We start from the raw sequence: 16,466 nt of genomic DNA on the forward strand, positions 1-16,466 counted from the left end.
CAGTAAAATGGGGATGGTAGAGAATACGTCCCTAACTCCCCAGGAGCGCAGGGGGGTCATGAGTCAGTGGCAGAACTTTGCCTGTCTTTAGCAGCTGCAATCAGAGGAGCTCAAAGCATTTTGTAAACGTGACTGATTTAGGCCTCAGACACATGCATGCCGGGCGGGCAGGTAAACCCCCACGTGAAGGATGGAGGAAACCAAGGTACAGAAGTTGCTTAAGGCACCAAGTGAGTCAAGGGCAGAAGCAGGAACAGAACCCAGGAGCTCTGGCTCCCAAATCTCTGCTCCCCTCCCAGCGTTGGGAATAAACCCAAGGAGCTGACTTCCAGCACGCTCCCAACCATTAGGTCCTGCTCCCCTCCCAGAGGCAGGGATAGAACCCAGGAGTCCTGATTCCCAGCCCCCTCCAATGCTTTAACCACTAGCCACCACTCCCCTCCCAGAGCTAGGAATAGAACCCAGGAGTCCTGATTCCCAGCCCCACCCCCCTTGCTGTAACCGCTAGACCCCACCCGCCACCCAGTGGGAATTTTCCAAACCATCCTTGGCTTTGAGTGATACCCCAGTGGCTGACAGCTCACAATGCAGTCCTGTTTCACCAGACCTGATCTGCGATGGGGGCGGAGCGCAGGATAGGGTGGGGGGATGCAGACCGAGACCAGACCATGGGGGGTGGGGGCACAGCAGGAATCTGTGTTGTGGGGCTGAGGAAGGAGAGGAGCCGGGATGAGGACAGGGAGGAATAGACAGCAGTACAGCCCCTGAGCCAGCACCCTCCAGCCTGGCATCCCCGCTGCAGCTGGAGACAGGGGTAGGGTGACCAGACAGCAAGTGTGAAAAATCGGGACAGGGGGTGGGGATAATAGGAGCTCATATAAAAAAAAGCCCCAAATATCAGGACCGTCCCTATAAAATCGGGACATCTGGTCACCCTAGACAGGGGGGAGAATCAGGGTCTCTTGTGCCTCCCAGCATCTCAGCTGTTCTCACTTCGGGGCAAGGCAAGTTGCTGAAATGAACGCAGGGTCACGGCGAGCTACTTATGTTCCGCCTCCACCACCCACCTGGAGCCTGGAGGCCCCAAACACTTGGGAGCGTGGAAGCTGTAGCCCTTCCAGCAAGGCGAAATGAACGACCGGGGAGTTCTTCCCCAGCCGGGGTAACAAGCGGGGGGAGCGGCTCTGAGCACACGGGCTGAAATAAGCATTGTCCATGCCGTGAACGTCAATCGTATCCAGTCTCCCCCGGGCAGCGTTAACGCGAGTTATAACTCAAGTGCTGTCCACACACAAGACACCGGTCACTCAAGGGCAGTGCAGCTTTTAATGCAAGCTGACTGCCCCGCCGGGGGTCAGAAGTTACAACGCCAGTCAGCCCAGCACACTGGCTGCTAACACGACCCCTCTGGGCTGTGGTTTTTTGGCCAGGTAGCTGCTCTCACCTGAGCTAGGCTCAACTCTGTAGATAACTCGAGTTAACTCTCCAGCAAAGAAGCTGCCTAAGGACTCTCAGTGGTGTTACTGCATCAGCTCCAACGCGGTGACTCCTGACTTACACCTGGATCAGGGCGATGGGAATCAGCCCCCTTGACTCCAGTGGAGTTACTTCTGATTTACAAAGGGGTGGGCAAGAAGGGAAGGACTGTTTCTACCAGGGATCGGAGGACAAGTTTCCCTGCAGTCCAGTGAAATTTATAAGGCAGTGTCTGTTTCCTGGAGGTTTGTGTGTGTGTGTGGGGGGATCTTATAGAGCCAGGGTCTCATCCTGCATCTTAAACCACACACACACACACACACACACACACACACACACACACACACACACACACACACACAGAGCTTGGTGAAGGAGGATTTGCACATCACACAAGCCAGAGAGACCCACTGCACTGGGGAGAGGGAGAGAATTTGCCATTGTCCTTTGAACATTCCAGGCGGATGGCAGTGGAATATTTATCAGCTCTGCATTCACAGCTCCCCCAAAAGCCTGAAAGGTTCACAGGACCTGAGCTTAACCTTTCTTTCAGGCTTTTCTCATTGCTACACAGAGCCCTGGCTCACAGCAGCTGAAGGCAAAGATCCCTGGCTCCTGGGGTTGACGGAGGAGCTGGAAGGGAGGTGGGGGCAGGAACCAAACTGATCAAGGCAACACGGAGCGAGGTGGCTGGGGGTGCGGGGAGGTGGTCGTCTCCGGGATGAAGTCAGTGGTTCCCCATGGGTTTGCCCCTAGAGCTGGCCGAAAAAAATGTCACCAGAATCGTTTTCCATCAGAAAACGCAGTTTCGTTGAATCTGAAAGGTGTCGATTTCGATGACATTTTTGCTGGAAAAAGGTTAAAGCAAGAAAGTTGAACTGATTTATTTTGATTCATTTAGTTTCGACTTCTACGGCATGTGAAAATCTTCATTTTGTTATATTGATGATATTTAATATCATATTTTATATAGTTTATTCTGACATTTATAAAATAACGCTTTGAGGTTATGAAAAGGAAACGTTCACAGGCTTCCAGAATGAATTCTCTGGGAATTTTCAGTCCATGCGCCATTTTCAAAATTTCAATGCTTCGTTCCAATTCAGGACGAAAATGAGTTCCCCCGTGACAGATTTCCCCCCAGGAGGCAAATTCCATTTTCTGACCAGCTCCCTGCTTCGCCACCTTCCTCAGCTGTCTCCCCACATGGGACAAACTTGTCTCCCGACCCCTTTATGCCCCACTGATGGACTGAACATTTTCTCGAAAAAAATTTTTTTTTTCAATAACACTGGAACCAAAAAATTAAGAGTAAAATTGGTTGTGTGTTGACTTTCTCGTTTATATATTTTCTTTCTTTGCTTTTTTCCTTCCCTCCATCTCCCCTCACCCCTCCACTCTCTTTCTCTCTGGGGCACACACACTCTTGCTTTGCTTCTTTTTCCTTCGAAATTGGCTGAAATCAAACTCAGGAATAGCTGGGCAGGGTTATTCAGGAGTTCAGACTAGATAATGATCACAGCGGTCCTTTTCTGGTCTTAAAAATCTGTGAGTTTATGGGGGGGAAATCACTACATTTTTTAAAACTAATCAAAATTGGGTCTGTTCTGAACCCTGAGAAAAGAAAAGAGATTTGACATTTCAAGGGGAATTGGCTTTGTTTTTTCAACCTGCTCTGTTCCCTGCCCTCCCCCGCTTTGTCCCATAAGCCACCTGGTGTGGGTACAAGAACCTTCTCTGCTGCTCCAACTTTCATGTATCCTTCTGCCTCATTGTCTCCCCCATTTGCCCAAACCCTGGAAGCATCACCTCCAACCTCACCCCCAAACCCCTTTCCCATACACTTTCATTTCGCCACTATCCTCTGTTACCGTAAAACTCTCGCTAATACGAGGATCTTTCCTCTCCTCAAAGAGTTAAGCACAGAACGGCAGTGCTGCTTTATAAAACACAAGGGAACAGCTGTGAGACTCTGAAGCAAGTCACTCCCCCTGCCTTGTGCCTCAGTTTCCCCATCTGTAATAATAATTCCCCTCCTTCCTACAGGGATCAGGAAGGTAGTTCCGGTTTGTAAATTGCTTTGAGATCCTCCACAGGTGCCAGATAAGTGCAAAATGATCACTTAATAGTAACACTTTCCTCTCCTACGTGGATGCTTGGTCTCTAAGCACTTTACAAAGGTGGCCAATATCAGAGCTGGGTGAATAACAGATTTTTTGATTCACTGGCACTTGTGAAAAGTCTAAAAAAATTGTTTTGGGTTGGACTGAAAACAAAAGTTCTAGACATGTCTGGCGAATGGAAACGTTGAAAAAAAAGTAGTTTTGAGTCAAATCAAACATTTGGTTCTGACAAAATCAAAATGTCTTGTTTTGATTTTGACAATTTTTTAATTTAAACAAGATAAAATCAAAGGAAACTCTGAAATATGAAGTCGTTGCAAACTGGAAAAAAAATCACAGTGAAATGAAACAGTTTGAGGCTTTTGTAGTTTTTTGTTTTTCCTAAACTAACAATTTCCCGAAATCAGCACGAAGTCGCAAAACGTTTTGGTGTCGCTGAATCGGCATTTTTGGGCCATGAAGTTTTCACCTGAAAAATGTCACCCAGCTGTAGTCTGTATTGTTCTCCTCATTTTACAGCAGGGGAAACTGAGGCACACAGCGGGGAAATGACTCGCCCAAGGTCACCCAGCTGCCCCTGACAGAGCTGGGAATAGTACCTAACTCTCCCACATCTGCTCCTCCACACTGCCTCCCTATGCTATTGCAAAGCCAATTCTGCAGGGTACCCAGCAGTCTAGATTAAATAATGTTACGGTTTATTATATGTATTACGGTAGTGCCTAGGAGCCCGTCATGGGCCTGGACCTCATTGTGCCAGCTACTGTACATATTTTTTGCTATTAGGTGTATTATGGTAGCACCTAGGAGCCCCAGGACTCCATTATGCTGGCCCTCATGGACCAGGACCCTACATGCTTGGGGCTGTACATTTCTATTGTTATTAAGTGTGTTACGGTAGCACCTAGGAACCCCAGTCAATGACCAGGACCTTATTGTGCTAGTGGCTGTACATTTTTATGATATTAGGAGTATTACAGTGGTGCCTAGGAACTGGTTACCCACCAGTACCCCATTGCGCCAGGTGCTGTACATTTTTATTGCTATTAGATGTATTATGGTAGCATCCCCAGTTATGGAGCAGGACCCCATTGGGCCAGGCGTTGTGCATTTTTATTGCTATTAGGTGTATTACGGTAGCACCGAGGCGCCCCAGTCCTGGACCAGGCCGCTAGGCGCTGTACAGACACAGAACAAAAAGCCAGGCCCTGCCCCAAGCAGCTGGCAGTCAGATGCCTAATGTCTAGCTGCGGGAGTTTGCAACTGATACGTGTCTGGAGCTCAAGGCCCAAATGGACATGGCTGGAGGCAGGCTGTAATGCTCCTAACCCCGCTCCTGGTTAGCCCTCAAGGGGCGAGGCCTTTCGAGTGTTCCACAAAACTCCCAGTCCACTGAACTGGGATTCAGAAAACCTGGCTTCTGTTCATAGAGTCACAGAGTTCAAGGCCAGACGGGATCAAGAGCTCTCCTAGTGCGTGTGACCACCGGTACATCACAGGCCACCAGCCCCTCCCAGCAACCGCACACTAATCCCAACAACCGAAAATCCATCACAGCCCACAGGAGACGAGACTATTGCATGCCACAGGTGGAGAACAGGAGGGACCGAGGGCCCCCCGCCATGGTTAACTGAGATCTACCCAGGTAATCGGGCAAGAGACCTGCACCCCACACTGCCGAGGAAGGCACAAAACCCCTCAGGCTCCCTGCCAATGTGACCTGGGGGTGGATTCCTTCCTGACCCCACATGTGATGATCAGTTCAACCTGGAGCACATGAGCAAGAACCAGCCAGCCAAGCACTAGACAGAGAGAACGCTTGGTGCCACCACAGAGCCCTGACCCACCCCGTCCAATATCCCATCTCCAGCCATGGCCATCTCCAATGCTTCAGTGGAAGGCGATAAAAAGAAAGTCTCCCAGAATGCACTGCAGGGGAAAAACCCTTCCTGACCGCTGCAAGTGGCCAGCTGGAACCCTGAAGCATGCGCTTTAGGAACATAAGAGAGAAACCAGAAGTGAGCCGCAGGGCTCCTCAGCCCTGCCCCCCACAATCACAAGAGCCCCACCATACCGTCCCACTCAGAAATTTGTCCAGCTCTCTTAAAACTAATTAAGCTGCTTGCCCCAAAACTCCTATTGGGAGGCTATACCGGTGTAGCTATCCCAGTCAAAGGACTCTTAGTGTGAATGCAGTTTACACCAGCAACGCTGAACTTTTATTGGTAAAACTTATTCCATTGCCCTAGAGTGAGACAAGCTGTACTAGACCCCACTCCCCTCCCAGAGCCGTGACGAGAACCCAGGAGTTGTGACTTCCAGCCCCTCCCCCCGCTCTAACCACTAACACCACTCCCCTCCCAAAGCTGGGAATAGAACCCAGGAGTCCGGACTCCCAGCCCCCCTGCTCTATACCAGTAAAAGCCCTGCTTTGCCAGCATACTAGGGGCTTCTGCCAGCCCCGCGGTGATGCTCAGAAATCTCTTCTCATCAGACCCCCGGCCAACTCAGCTACACTGCAGTGTAGTGTAGATATGGCCTTTTCCTGCTCTAGCTATTCCCCGCCCATACAGAAATAGCCACATTGATACGGCCACCCCAAAGGGTTTAACTGTTAAAGCAGCACAACTTTCTCCTATCGAAACGCCCACCCTAGGACAGTGGCAGAAGTGGGGATGGAATCCAGGCACCCAGAGCTCTAACCACTAGCCCAGACCGTCCCAGGAAGCAGCCGATCTCCTTTATTAACTGTGTAGTCATTTACACGCATGCAAAATGCTCCCGTTTGGAAGCAGACACGGAATGAACCTCTAGGACCAGCGCTTAACAGATGCCCTGCAGGGCTGGGGGAGAGAAGGAGGTGGGGGCAGAGAGGGTAAGTCTTTTCTTCCCAGGGCCCTACTTTGGAGGAGAAATATTATTTTACAAAGAATTAAACAAAAAAAATATATAATAATAGAATAGCTGCGGCACCATGCAGCAGCCGAGATGGCATTTATAATCGCTCCCTCTGTTATCTGTATGAATTTACTTGTAACTAACAAACACAGAGCTCCCTTGACAGACACGCCGAACAATGCAAACTCCGCTAATTGCCGCAATTTTCTCTGTCATTTTCTTTAATTCCTTCATTTCGCCTCTCTTGAAATAACCCCGCAGGTCAGACCGAATGCTCCTATAATTAAAAGCATTTAATGTAGGAATTAGAAAGCTGCTAGGCTGGGAGGGAGGGAAGAAGGGGGGGACATATATATATATGAAAAATACCTTCTTCTTTTTTTTAATACTTTGAAAGTTGCCAACTCTTAAAGTAACAAAGCACCAAATAACAACCCCTGCTGTTCGTCTCAGATTCGACGTCTCCTTGGTCTGTTAGGACAGGTTCAGAGGGAAAGGGGAGCCGAAGGCTTATACTACATCCATTTCCGTTCAGCACAAACTTTAAGTTACAGAGGAGAGTGCTGGGTAGTGGTTAGAACAGGGTCTCTGTGTCGCTGATCTCAGGGTATCAGGACTCCTGGGTTCTATGCTGTGGCTCTGGGAGCATGTGGGGGTGTCTAGTGGTTACAGCAAGGAGACTGGGAGTCAGGACTCCTGGGTTCTATTCCTGGGGCTAGGATGGAGCTGGGAATTAATGCTGGGTTTTGTCCTATGGTTCTGGGAGGGAAGTGGGGTCTAGAGGTTAGAGCCAAGGGGTGCAGTCAGAACTCCTTAGGACTATTCTATGGTTCTGGGAGCATAGGGGGTCTGGGAGTCAGGATTCCTGAGTTCTTTGTGCAGCTCTGTCCTGACTTGCTCTGTGACCTTCACCAAGTCATGGCTTCATGCCTCAGTTTCCCTGGGGCAACAGGGGCTGCGAGACTGAGAGAATGTTTGCAACGCATCTTTAAAGGCGGCCTCATAATAACAAGCCCTTCCGTGGCAGCCTCCTGCCAGGAGAGAGCTCCCTGCTTTCCCAGGTCAGACAGATGACCACAGTGGTCCCTTTGGCCTTGGAGATTCTGACAGCATTAAGGAGCTAAGCGTCTCCTGAATGGAGAAATAACCTGCCCTAGCCCTAGCCCTGGGAGATGCTGCAAGACATCAGCCTGCCGGGAACGCCTCCATGCAATCACATCAGCCTGCAGGTCCTCCCTTATTATGTGTATTACGGTAGCACCTAGAGGCCCAAATTTCATAGTCTCTGCCCCAAAGAGTGTACTTTATAGTCCAAAAGGCACAAAAGACAAAGGGGCAGACAACTGAGGCACAAAAAGGGGAAGTGACTTGCCCAGTTGGCACAGCGGGAACAGAACCCAGGTCTGGTGGCTTTTAGGCCTGGCCCTTCACCACTAGCCCACACTGCCTCTCACTTGGCAGGGGAGCCCCTCTTTCTCTATCCAGGTGCCTTTATATGCTCCCTGCCCCTCTAATATCTGGACGCTGCCCAGTCATTAATGAGCCCTTCATCACAGCCCCCTGGAAGCAACAGCAGGGGCATAAGCCCCATCGTACTGAGGGGGAAACTGAGGCAGAGCGCGCTCATGGGAAGAATATTTGGAAGCACCCGGCATGCTGGGTGCAGAGCCTTGTTGATAGTCTGGCCCCAGTGGTAGGCACTGGGCACCTGAGAAAATCTTGCCCCACGTGACGGGCCCAAGGTCACAGAGGGAGGCTGTAGCAGAGACAAGAACTGAACCCCAGTGCCGGCCCAGGGCCTTAAATACTAGCCCATCCTTCCCACCCAAACCCCCACTGCCTCATTCTCTTCACCCACATCCTTTCCTTTCCCTTCCCAGCCCACACTGCTCTCACCACTCAGCCATACTCCCCTCCGAGAGCTGGGCGGAGAACCCAGGAGTTCTGATTCCCAGACCTCTAATCACCAACCAACACTCCCCTCTAACCTGCCCCTGGCGATTTTCCCACAGCTGCGTCATTGCCAGTTCTAACGTCTGCCCAGCCCTGCGCGCTGAGCGAGACGGCAGGCGAGCGAGAGGCCGGTTCCTGCCCTGACACGGCCCGTGGGTTGCCCCAAACAGCCCGGTGCCTGCCAGGACCGGGGGGGCTTGTCTGTCACAGGACCAGATGGCAGGAGGGGAGCAGGGGCATGGATCTGGGAGGGGAGTGGTGTCTAGTGTTTGGGTGCGGGGCTGGACTCCTGGGTTCTCTAACCAGCTCTGGGAGGGGAGGGGTGGTTAGAGCAGGGGATTTGTGAGCTGTGACTCCTGGGTTCTATTCCTGGCTCTGAAAGGGAATCTGAAGGAGTAATTAGAGTTTGGGGGACCCAGGAGTCAGGATTGCTGGGTTGATGCCTAGCTTAAGGGTGACCTGTGGATGAGTGAGAGCTGGGAGGGATGGGGAGTCAGGACTCCTGGGTTCTATTCCTGGTTCTAAGAAGGGAGTGGTGTCTAGTGGTTAGAGATGGGGGGCTCAGAGTCAGGGCTCCGGGATCTTGGAAGGGAGTGATGTCTAATAATATAAGCAGCGCGGACTGGGGTCAGGACTCCTGGGTTCTATCCAGGCTCTGGGAGAGGAGCGGTGTCTAGTGGTTAGAGCAGGGGTGGCTGGGGCTCAGGACATCATGGGTTCTATCCCCAGCTCTTCTGCTAACTTAGTGTGACCTTGGACAAAACAACAGTGAAATCACAGCACCACTGCTCTGTGCCTCAGTTTCCCCCTCTAAATGCTACTGCAGTGAGGAGGGGAAGCAGAGATCACAGCCACAGGCAAGAAAGACTGGGCTGTAAAACCAATCGGTGGAGCAACTCAACCAAGGGAAGGCAAAGAGCTATGTTTCGGTCACCACCAAAATGACACTAAACTTACTCTGTCCACATAAACAGGGGCAGGGAGCAGTGCCTTCTGGGTACGACTATAACACAAATCACAAGGGTTTAGTGGGAGGTCGCTCCGAGGAGATGTTCCCCTCGCCAGAAGGGATGCGTAGAAGAAGACCCCAGGCCAGTCACCCAGCTGGACAGCACTGGGCTCATAGTGAACTTTTCGGTTCCTTGGCCATTCCAAAAAATTAAAAAAAAAAATATCATTTCTGACTGAAAGAAACATTTTGTTCAACCCGGTTAAAAAAAAAAATTGGAAGGAAATTTCCAAACAAAAAGTCATTTTGAACGTTTGCCCTTTTTTGGAATACATTTCAACGCGGTGCATTCTGCGAAACCAACAGGCATTCACAAAATGTTTCCGTGCCCCAAATCTGGGGTTTTCACTAAAAGAATTCAACCAGCTCTTAGGGCTTGTCTACACGAAGAGTTAGCACACGTCAAACTTGGATGTGACTCCAGTACACGCCAAAAGTTTTCTAGTGTGCTTTGATCTATTCTGTTTTGACACAGGAGTACGGCGTTGCGCACTACAGAAATTTTAGTGTGCCGCAGCAGGGTCCACCCAGACATAGTGTGCAGCAGGCTAGTACACTGTAGAGTCACATCCCAGCTTGCTGGAAGCGGCACAGGCCGAGGGACGTACTGGCCGCTGCTTCCAGCAGCTCCCATTGGCCTGGAGTAGCAAACCGCGGCCACTGGGAGCAGCGATCGGCCGAACCTGCGGACGCGGCAGGTAAACAAACCGGCCCGGCCCGCCAGGGGCTTTCCCTGCACAAGCGGCGGAACAAGTTTGGGAACCACTGATCTAGACAAACCCAAAGTCTGACCTACATAACCCATGCCAGAGAGCCCCCATCCCCCACAGGTGTTCCTGCCTCCAGCCCATATCTGGTGGTTGAGCTAGAAGAGCATAGCTTTTGAAAATAAAAAGATACCAAGACTGAGGGAGATTTTCCCTAAGGGGAGGCTCTCAGCTTCCCTTTTTGAGCTTGTCCTCCCCTGACATAGAACTTGGGGTTTGGGCTTTAAAGTTTGTTTGCTTTGTTGGTTTCACCCCAGTCCCCATCTCTAGGAAACCAGAAAAGCCCACGCACATGTACATGCCCAACACGCTCTCTCCTGAGCCGAGATTTCTCTTTAAAAGGCACCTCACTTCCTTCCTCCCCCCTCCGCCTTCGCAAGAAGACTCCTTCCTTTTCAAGCCAGCACTGCTGAATAATTGAGCAGGATATTCTACTCGGCATGAAAGAGGCAGGGCTCAGTTCACGCCGCTCGTGTTCCAACAAGCTCTCTGGGCCCCTCCGGGGGCACCGAGCCACCGACACACCTCCCCCCCTCTCCCTTGACCCCACTTTGAAGTGGGACATGGAAATTTCTGAATCTTGGGCACGGGACTCCAGTCCTGGTTACTCAGAGCCTGCAGCTTTACCGTCACACCGTGAGATTCTGAGGGTCTCTGAACGGGCCAGTGAAACAGACGGACGGACCGAGCCTCGTACATAGAAAATTAATCATACACCAGGACAGGTCATCGACTCCTCAACTCGCCTGATTTTTTGTTTTTCAGCCCCCAGCTGCAGGAGCTGGCAACTCCCTAAGAATCACAGCTTCTGCTTCAAGAGCCTCAGGGCGGCTTGGGGCAAGGCTTTTTGTTACATTCTATGTCTGTCCAGTGCCCAGCACAGGGGTGGGTCCTGCTCCATGATGCAGCACATAGGTGCTACCGTAATACACCTAATAGAAATAAAATGTACAGCACCTAGCACAATTGGGGTCCCAGGCCATGATGACTGCAGCACCTAGGTGCTACCGTAATACAGCTAATAGCAATAAAATATAAAGTGCCTTCTAGCAGAATGGGGTCCTGGGCCATGACTGGGTAGTCCTAGGTGGGACTCTATAGTAACCTAATAGCAATAAAAATGTACGGCACCTGACACAGTGGGGCTCCTAAATGCTACCATAATACAAATACATAATAATAATAATGCCATTTCTACCTTCAAATTAACCAAGGGATCGCTGGGGAGGTGTGCGTACATGTTTTACGAAGAAATGGCCAAATGCACACCTTGATCACTTTCCTTGTACACTGAATCCCATTCCCTACCCCTGCTCCTCTCGGTCTGTTTCTATTGAAAGCCCTTCTATGCAGGCTCTGTCCTACGGATCAATACAGTACCTGAGCCCCCTTCTAAATACCGAGGCCCCTAAACACATAGGATAACCCGAGCTCTTATAATGCATTTTTCACCAGCAGATCTCAAAGCACTTTACAAAGGAGGCCAGCAGCATTATCCCCATTTTATAGACAGGGAAACTGAGGCATGGGGCAGTGAAGTGACTTGCCCAAGGTCAGCAGCTCAGCGGCAGAGCCGGAAGTAAACCCCAGGTCTCACAAGCCTGAACTCCACAGCTGGGGTATCACAGATTGGACCCTGTCTTGGGCTGCTGATAAAGCAGGTCGCTTCTCCTTCAAAGCAGAGTTCAGTGCTTGTAAAAACCAGCCAGATCTGCCAGCGCTGGCTCCTGGGCGTCCTCCAGGTAAGGTGCTACTTCTAGGAACAAAGGCTGTCCCTGGAGAACGGGCCCTGGAAAGCAGAGACTCTGAAAAGGATAAGCAACAATCACGAGGTCCCAGTGTGATGCTGTGGCAAAAAAGGGCTAAGGCGAAGCTTGGAAGTCTGAACAAATAGGGGAGAAGTCGGTAGGAGCAAGGAGGTCTTTTCCCTCTGTCTATGGCATGGGTAAGACCGATGTTGGAATCCAGTTCTGGCGTCCACGTTTTTAAAAGGCTGTGGAAAAATGCCAGGGAGTGACAGAGCTCAAATCAACAAGGGGATCCAAAGGCAACTTGATTACGGTGTCTCAGTAGCTTCACGGGGAACAGATCCCAGGTACTCATGGGATCTGTAATCTAGCAGAGAAAGAACCAATGGCTGGAAGCTAAAGCCGGGCAAATTCAAACTAGTAAAAAAGACCCTTGCATGGTGTCAAGTATCAGAGGGGTAGCCGTGTTAGTCTGAATCTGTAAAAAGCATCTGAAGAAGTGAGGTTCTTACCCACAAAAGCTTATGCTCCCAATACTTCTGTTAGTCTTAAAGGTGCCACAGGACCCTCTGTTGCTTAAAAAAGACCCCTAATTTTAACAGTGAGGACGGTTATCCATAGGAACAAACACCCAAGGGAAGTGTGTGGGGGGTTTCTCCGTCTTTTGATGGCTCCATATCCAGACCGGCTGCCTTTCTGGAATATGCTTTAGTCCGACCCAAGCTACTGGGCTCACTGCAAAGGTCACAGGGTGAAACTCTGTGGCTTGTGTTATGCGGGAGGTCAGATGAGAAGATCTAACGATCCCTTCGATAGCCTTAAAACTGACGTATCCACAGAGCGGATCCAGCATATGGGCGGCAGCATTACAGCGTCTTTTGATTTCCTTGGGATTTGGAAGCAGCACGCTGGGCCGCAGGGGCGAAAATGCATGCCCGGCTCGGTGACTCTTTTAATACCGGGTTAAGGACCCGCAGCTGGCCTGCTTACCGGCTCGCTTAACGAGGCACCACTGGGCCCATTTCAGCCACCTGGCTGGCCCAGCTGCCCGGCTGGCTGAGGGGCCTAGCAAACCCGCTCTTGGAATCAGCAGCACCAGCAGGCTACTCAAAGCATTCGCCTACGCCAACTTGTTCCCAGCCCTGCTCCTGCCTGGGATTCAGCCTTGCCCGTCATGGCTCACTCCAGGTAACCCGGTTCTGACCCCTGACTTTGGCTCTGACCCAGGCCTCTGACCCCTGGTCTCCCACTCCTGGTTCCTGACTCCAGCTGCAACCCTGGCTCTGACACCTGGCTACTGACTCCAGCTCCAACCACTAGGCACGACTGCCCACGCCCCGGTCCTTAATGGTTTCACTGCTGAAGCTACCGGACAAGGGGGCCAGCTATTAATGCCAACCGCAGTGGCAGATTTTACTGTCCTGCTGAGAACCCCCCTCAAATTCACTTCACTCAGGCCACCAAAACAGCCACAGCTCTCAGCAACACACCGACCCTGTTGCAAACTAGCTGGGCCCCTCTCCATGTCGCCACCGATCTCCTGAGCCAGCCAGCCCCCTATTCAGGGTGCAGCTGTTGGCTGAGGAAGAGCTAGCTGGTGTCTGCTGAACAATACGAGATATTTTTATCCATTGAATGCTTCGATCCACTCAGCCAGCCGTGCATTCAGAGCACGAGGATCACGCCTCCTGGCTCCGTAGGCAAGAGGACCAGAAAATCTGCCTCACGCAAACTCGGCCTGGTTAGTTTAGCCAAGAGAAGGCAACTTGATCGTGGGCCACAAGCACCTACGCCTGGAGATTTCTGACAACGGAGGGCTCTTAACTGTGCGGACAAAGGCAGAAGGAGAGCTGATGACTGGGGGTTGAAGCTGGCCAAATGCAGACTGGAAACAGGGGTGCACATTTTAACGGGGCGGGGGAGTAATCATTGGAACAAACGCCCCACGGTCAAGGTGGCTGCTCCATCACTCGGCATCTCCAGCGACAGCAGAGGTCTCTTTCTAAAGAGATCCACGCTAGCTCGACCACAAGATCTGGGCTGGATGCAGGGATCACTGGGTTACGCAGGTCAGACTATGTCAGGGGTTCTCAAACTGGGGGTCGGGACCCCTCAGGGGGTTATGAGGCTTTACATGGGGGGGGGGGGTCACGAGCTGTCAGCCTCCACCCCAAACCCCGCTTTGCCGCCAGTATTTATAATGGTGTTAAATATATAAACAAGTGTTTTTAATTGATAAGGGGGGGTCGCACTCAGAGGCTTGCTATGTGAAAGGGGTCACCAGTACCATAGTTTGAGAACCACTGGCCTACATGATCAGAATGGTCCCATCTACACTGTGGGGTGAGTGTCATTTATGGTTGCTTTAAAGTCCCAATAACATGGCCAGAGTGCTGAAAGGGGCCTTTGAATTAGGCTCTGGAGAGATGAATTGTACCATCATGCCTTAGCATCCTCTCTTGCTTTACCAAGGCATCGTCCAACTGTCTTCACGCTCCCTTCCCTTCCTCGAGGACTGACCCACCCAAATGAAACTCTTGGGGGCAAGTATATATTGCTGTCCGGGCTCACCAGCTGTGATGCTTCTCTGCTCAAAGCTCTGTGTGTGTGTGTGGGGGGGTGTGTGTCTGGCTGAACCCCCAGGATTCACGGCAAGCCAAACTCAGGGATTTTGATTCCAAACTCTCTTCCCTCGTTATTTTCCCAGCTCTGCTCAAAGCGTCGAGGTCACTGAATGCACAGCCCCTTCCATTCACCAAGCCCGTGAGCCCTTTGTAGGTCTCCTGCACGCAAGCCCCCTTCCCAGGGTTGAAGATCCAGTTATCACCCCCGCCCCCCGCCACAGGGCACGGATCGACTTTCCGTATCGTGACACCAGCTCCCGTGAGCTGCTGTAACCAACTCACCCCAGTGCCTGCCCTCCGCCAACCATCTTATCTCACTCACACCCGTTGGCAAGTTCTTAGAGGGGAGACATCCAAGTTAAAACCCATGATTCTGCAGGGAGCCGTGCAAGTGATCCAATAGAAGCCACTTTCTTTTCCAAGCCAGTGCTGACCCCAAAACCCCAGTATGGTGCTAGGGGCACTTTGTGCTACCAGGAGAGGGGTGAGGGCTCAGCAGGGGGTGCTCCCCCATCGCAGTCGGAGCTGACCCCAATTCCCCAGTGCAGCCCTAGGGTTCAGTAGTGGGCGCTCTCCCTTGGCAACCAGCACTGATCCCAATGCCACAGCATGGGTCTAGGTATAAAACCAAGGCCCACAGTCCATTTGAAAGAGCCCCAGGGTCATGTCCAAAGTGCAGTTCGCCTCCCTGTTTCTCTCTCAGGCAGTCCTCGCTGTCCTAAATTGCCACATGCCCAGCTGTTAAAAACAGCTCCTTGCTTTCCACACTCCACCCCAGAGGCAAATGCCTTCCAGCAGGGAGCAGCGAGATCTCCATCTAGAAGAAGGGCTGCTTTGGGAGAATCCCAACCTGAAAGCCAACCCAGCTGCTCCCCACCCACCAGGGGAAGCACTGGTGAATCCACACCTGGTTCTGTGCTCCTTGGCGGAACAGGAATCTCCCGTTGCAAATCCTGCCTGGCCAAAGGGCCGGTAGATCCCATCCCTGCCATTCAGCTCTGGCTAATTATCCCGTCGCTCTGATTGTAAAGATGATTCACAGATGTGTAGCCCATAAGCCACTGCGCAGTCCGCCCCCCCAACCCCCACCCCGGCTTCCTTCTCGTGCACAACGACACCATTAAAGCGAAGAATTCGATGACTGTGGCCCCTACTTGCCAATTGCTCCTCAATAAATTTGGAATATGGAAAATTCCCAGTCCACTGCTCTAACCATTAGACTACACTCCCCTCCCAGAGCCAGGGACAGAACCATGCCACCCAACTTTAATCTCCCCCAGAGATTGCATAGGACTCAGGAGTCCTGACTCGCAGTGCCTGGTTGCTCTAGCTACTGTCATCCGTCCCAGAAATGGGGATAGGACCCAGGAGTTCTGCCCGCCGCAGCCCTCCAGCCCTCCCCTTTACAATAGCAAAGGGAGAGTCGGTCTAGAAAGCACTCGGGGACCCTTCCGGATGGGATGGATGGTAGAAACGCCGCTTGTCTTTCCGAAAGAAGGGAGCAGGTGTTCTGAGAACACTGACCTGAGAACACGGGATCAGGAACGATATTTACCATGCCATGGGTAAGGGACAAAACCTTAGCTGCCGCCATAACCCGGATCAGGCAGGTTCAGTGGGATGGAGCGGAGCTCAGAACTCAGGGGAGTTTCTATAGGGTGATCCCTTAGGGCGAGAACTACCCAGTGGAAACAGCAAGAGAAACTGAAGTCACCCTCCTTGGAAACCTAGCAGGGAACGCGGAAGGTTTCAACGTGCACCTGGGAAAGAGGAGGCCGGGAGGCTTGGAGAATGAAGAGCCGCTCACCTCTAGGGGACTAGCTCCACTCCACCTCTCACTGACAGCAACTCACGCCATGAGTCTGTAG

At 51.6% G+C, this 16,466-nt stretch overlaps 1 protein-coding gene across 1 annotated transcript in view; it reads right to left on the minus strand.

The window, feature by feature from the left end:
- NPAS1 (neuronal PAS domain protein 1) overlaps nucleotides 1–16,466 on the minus strand; it is a 75,654-nt gene that overhangs the window by 46,580 nt on the left and 12,608 nt on the right. The gene's annotated exons all lie outside the window — the stretch shown is intronic.

The sequence above is a fragment of the Emys orbicularis genome, chromosome 21, assembly GCF_028017835.1.
Source record: "Emys orbicularis isolate rEmyOrb1 chromosome 21, rEmyOrb1.hap1, whole genome shotgun sequence".
NCBI lineage: Eukaryota > Metazoa > Chordata > Testudines > Emydidae > Emys > Emys orbicularis.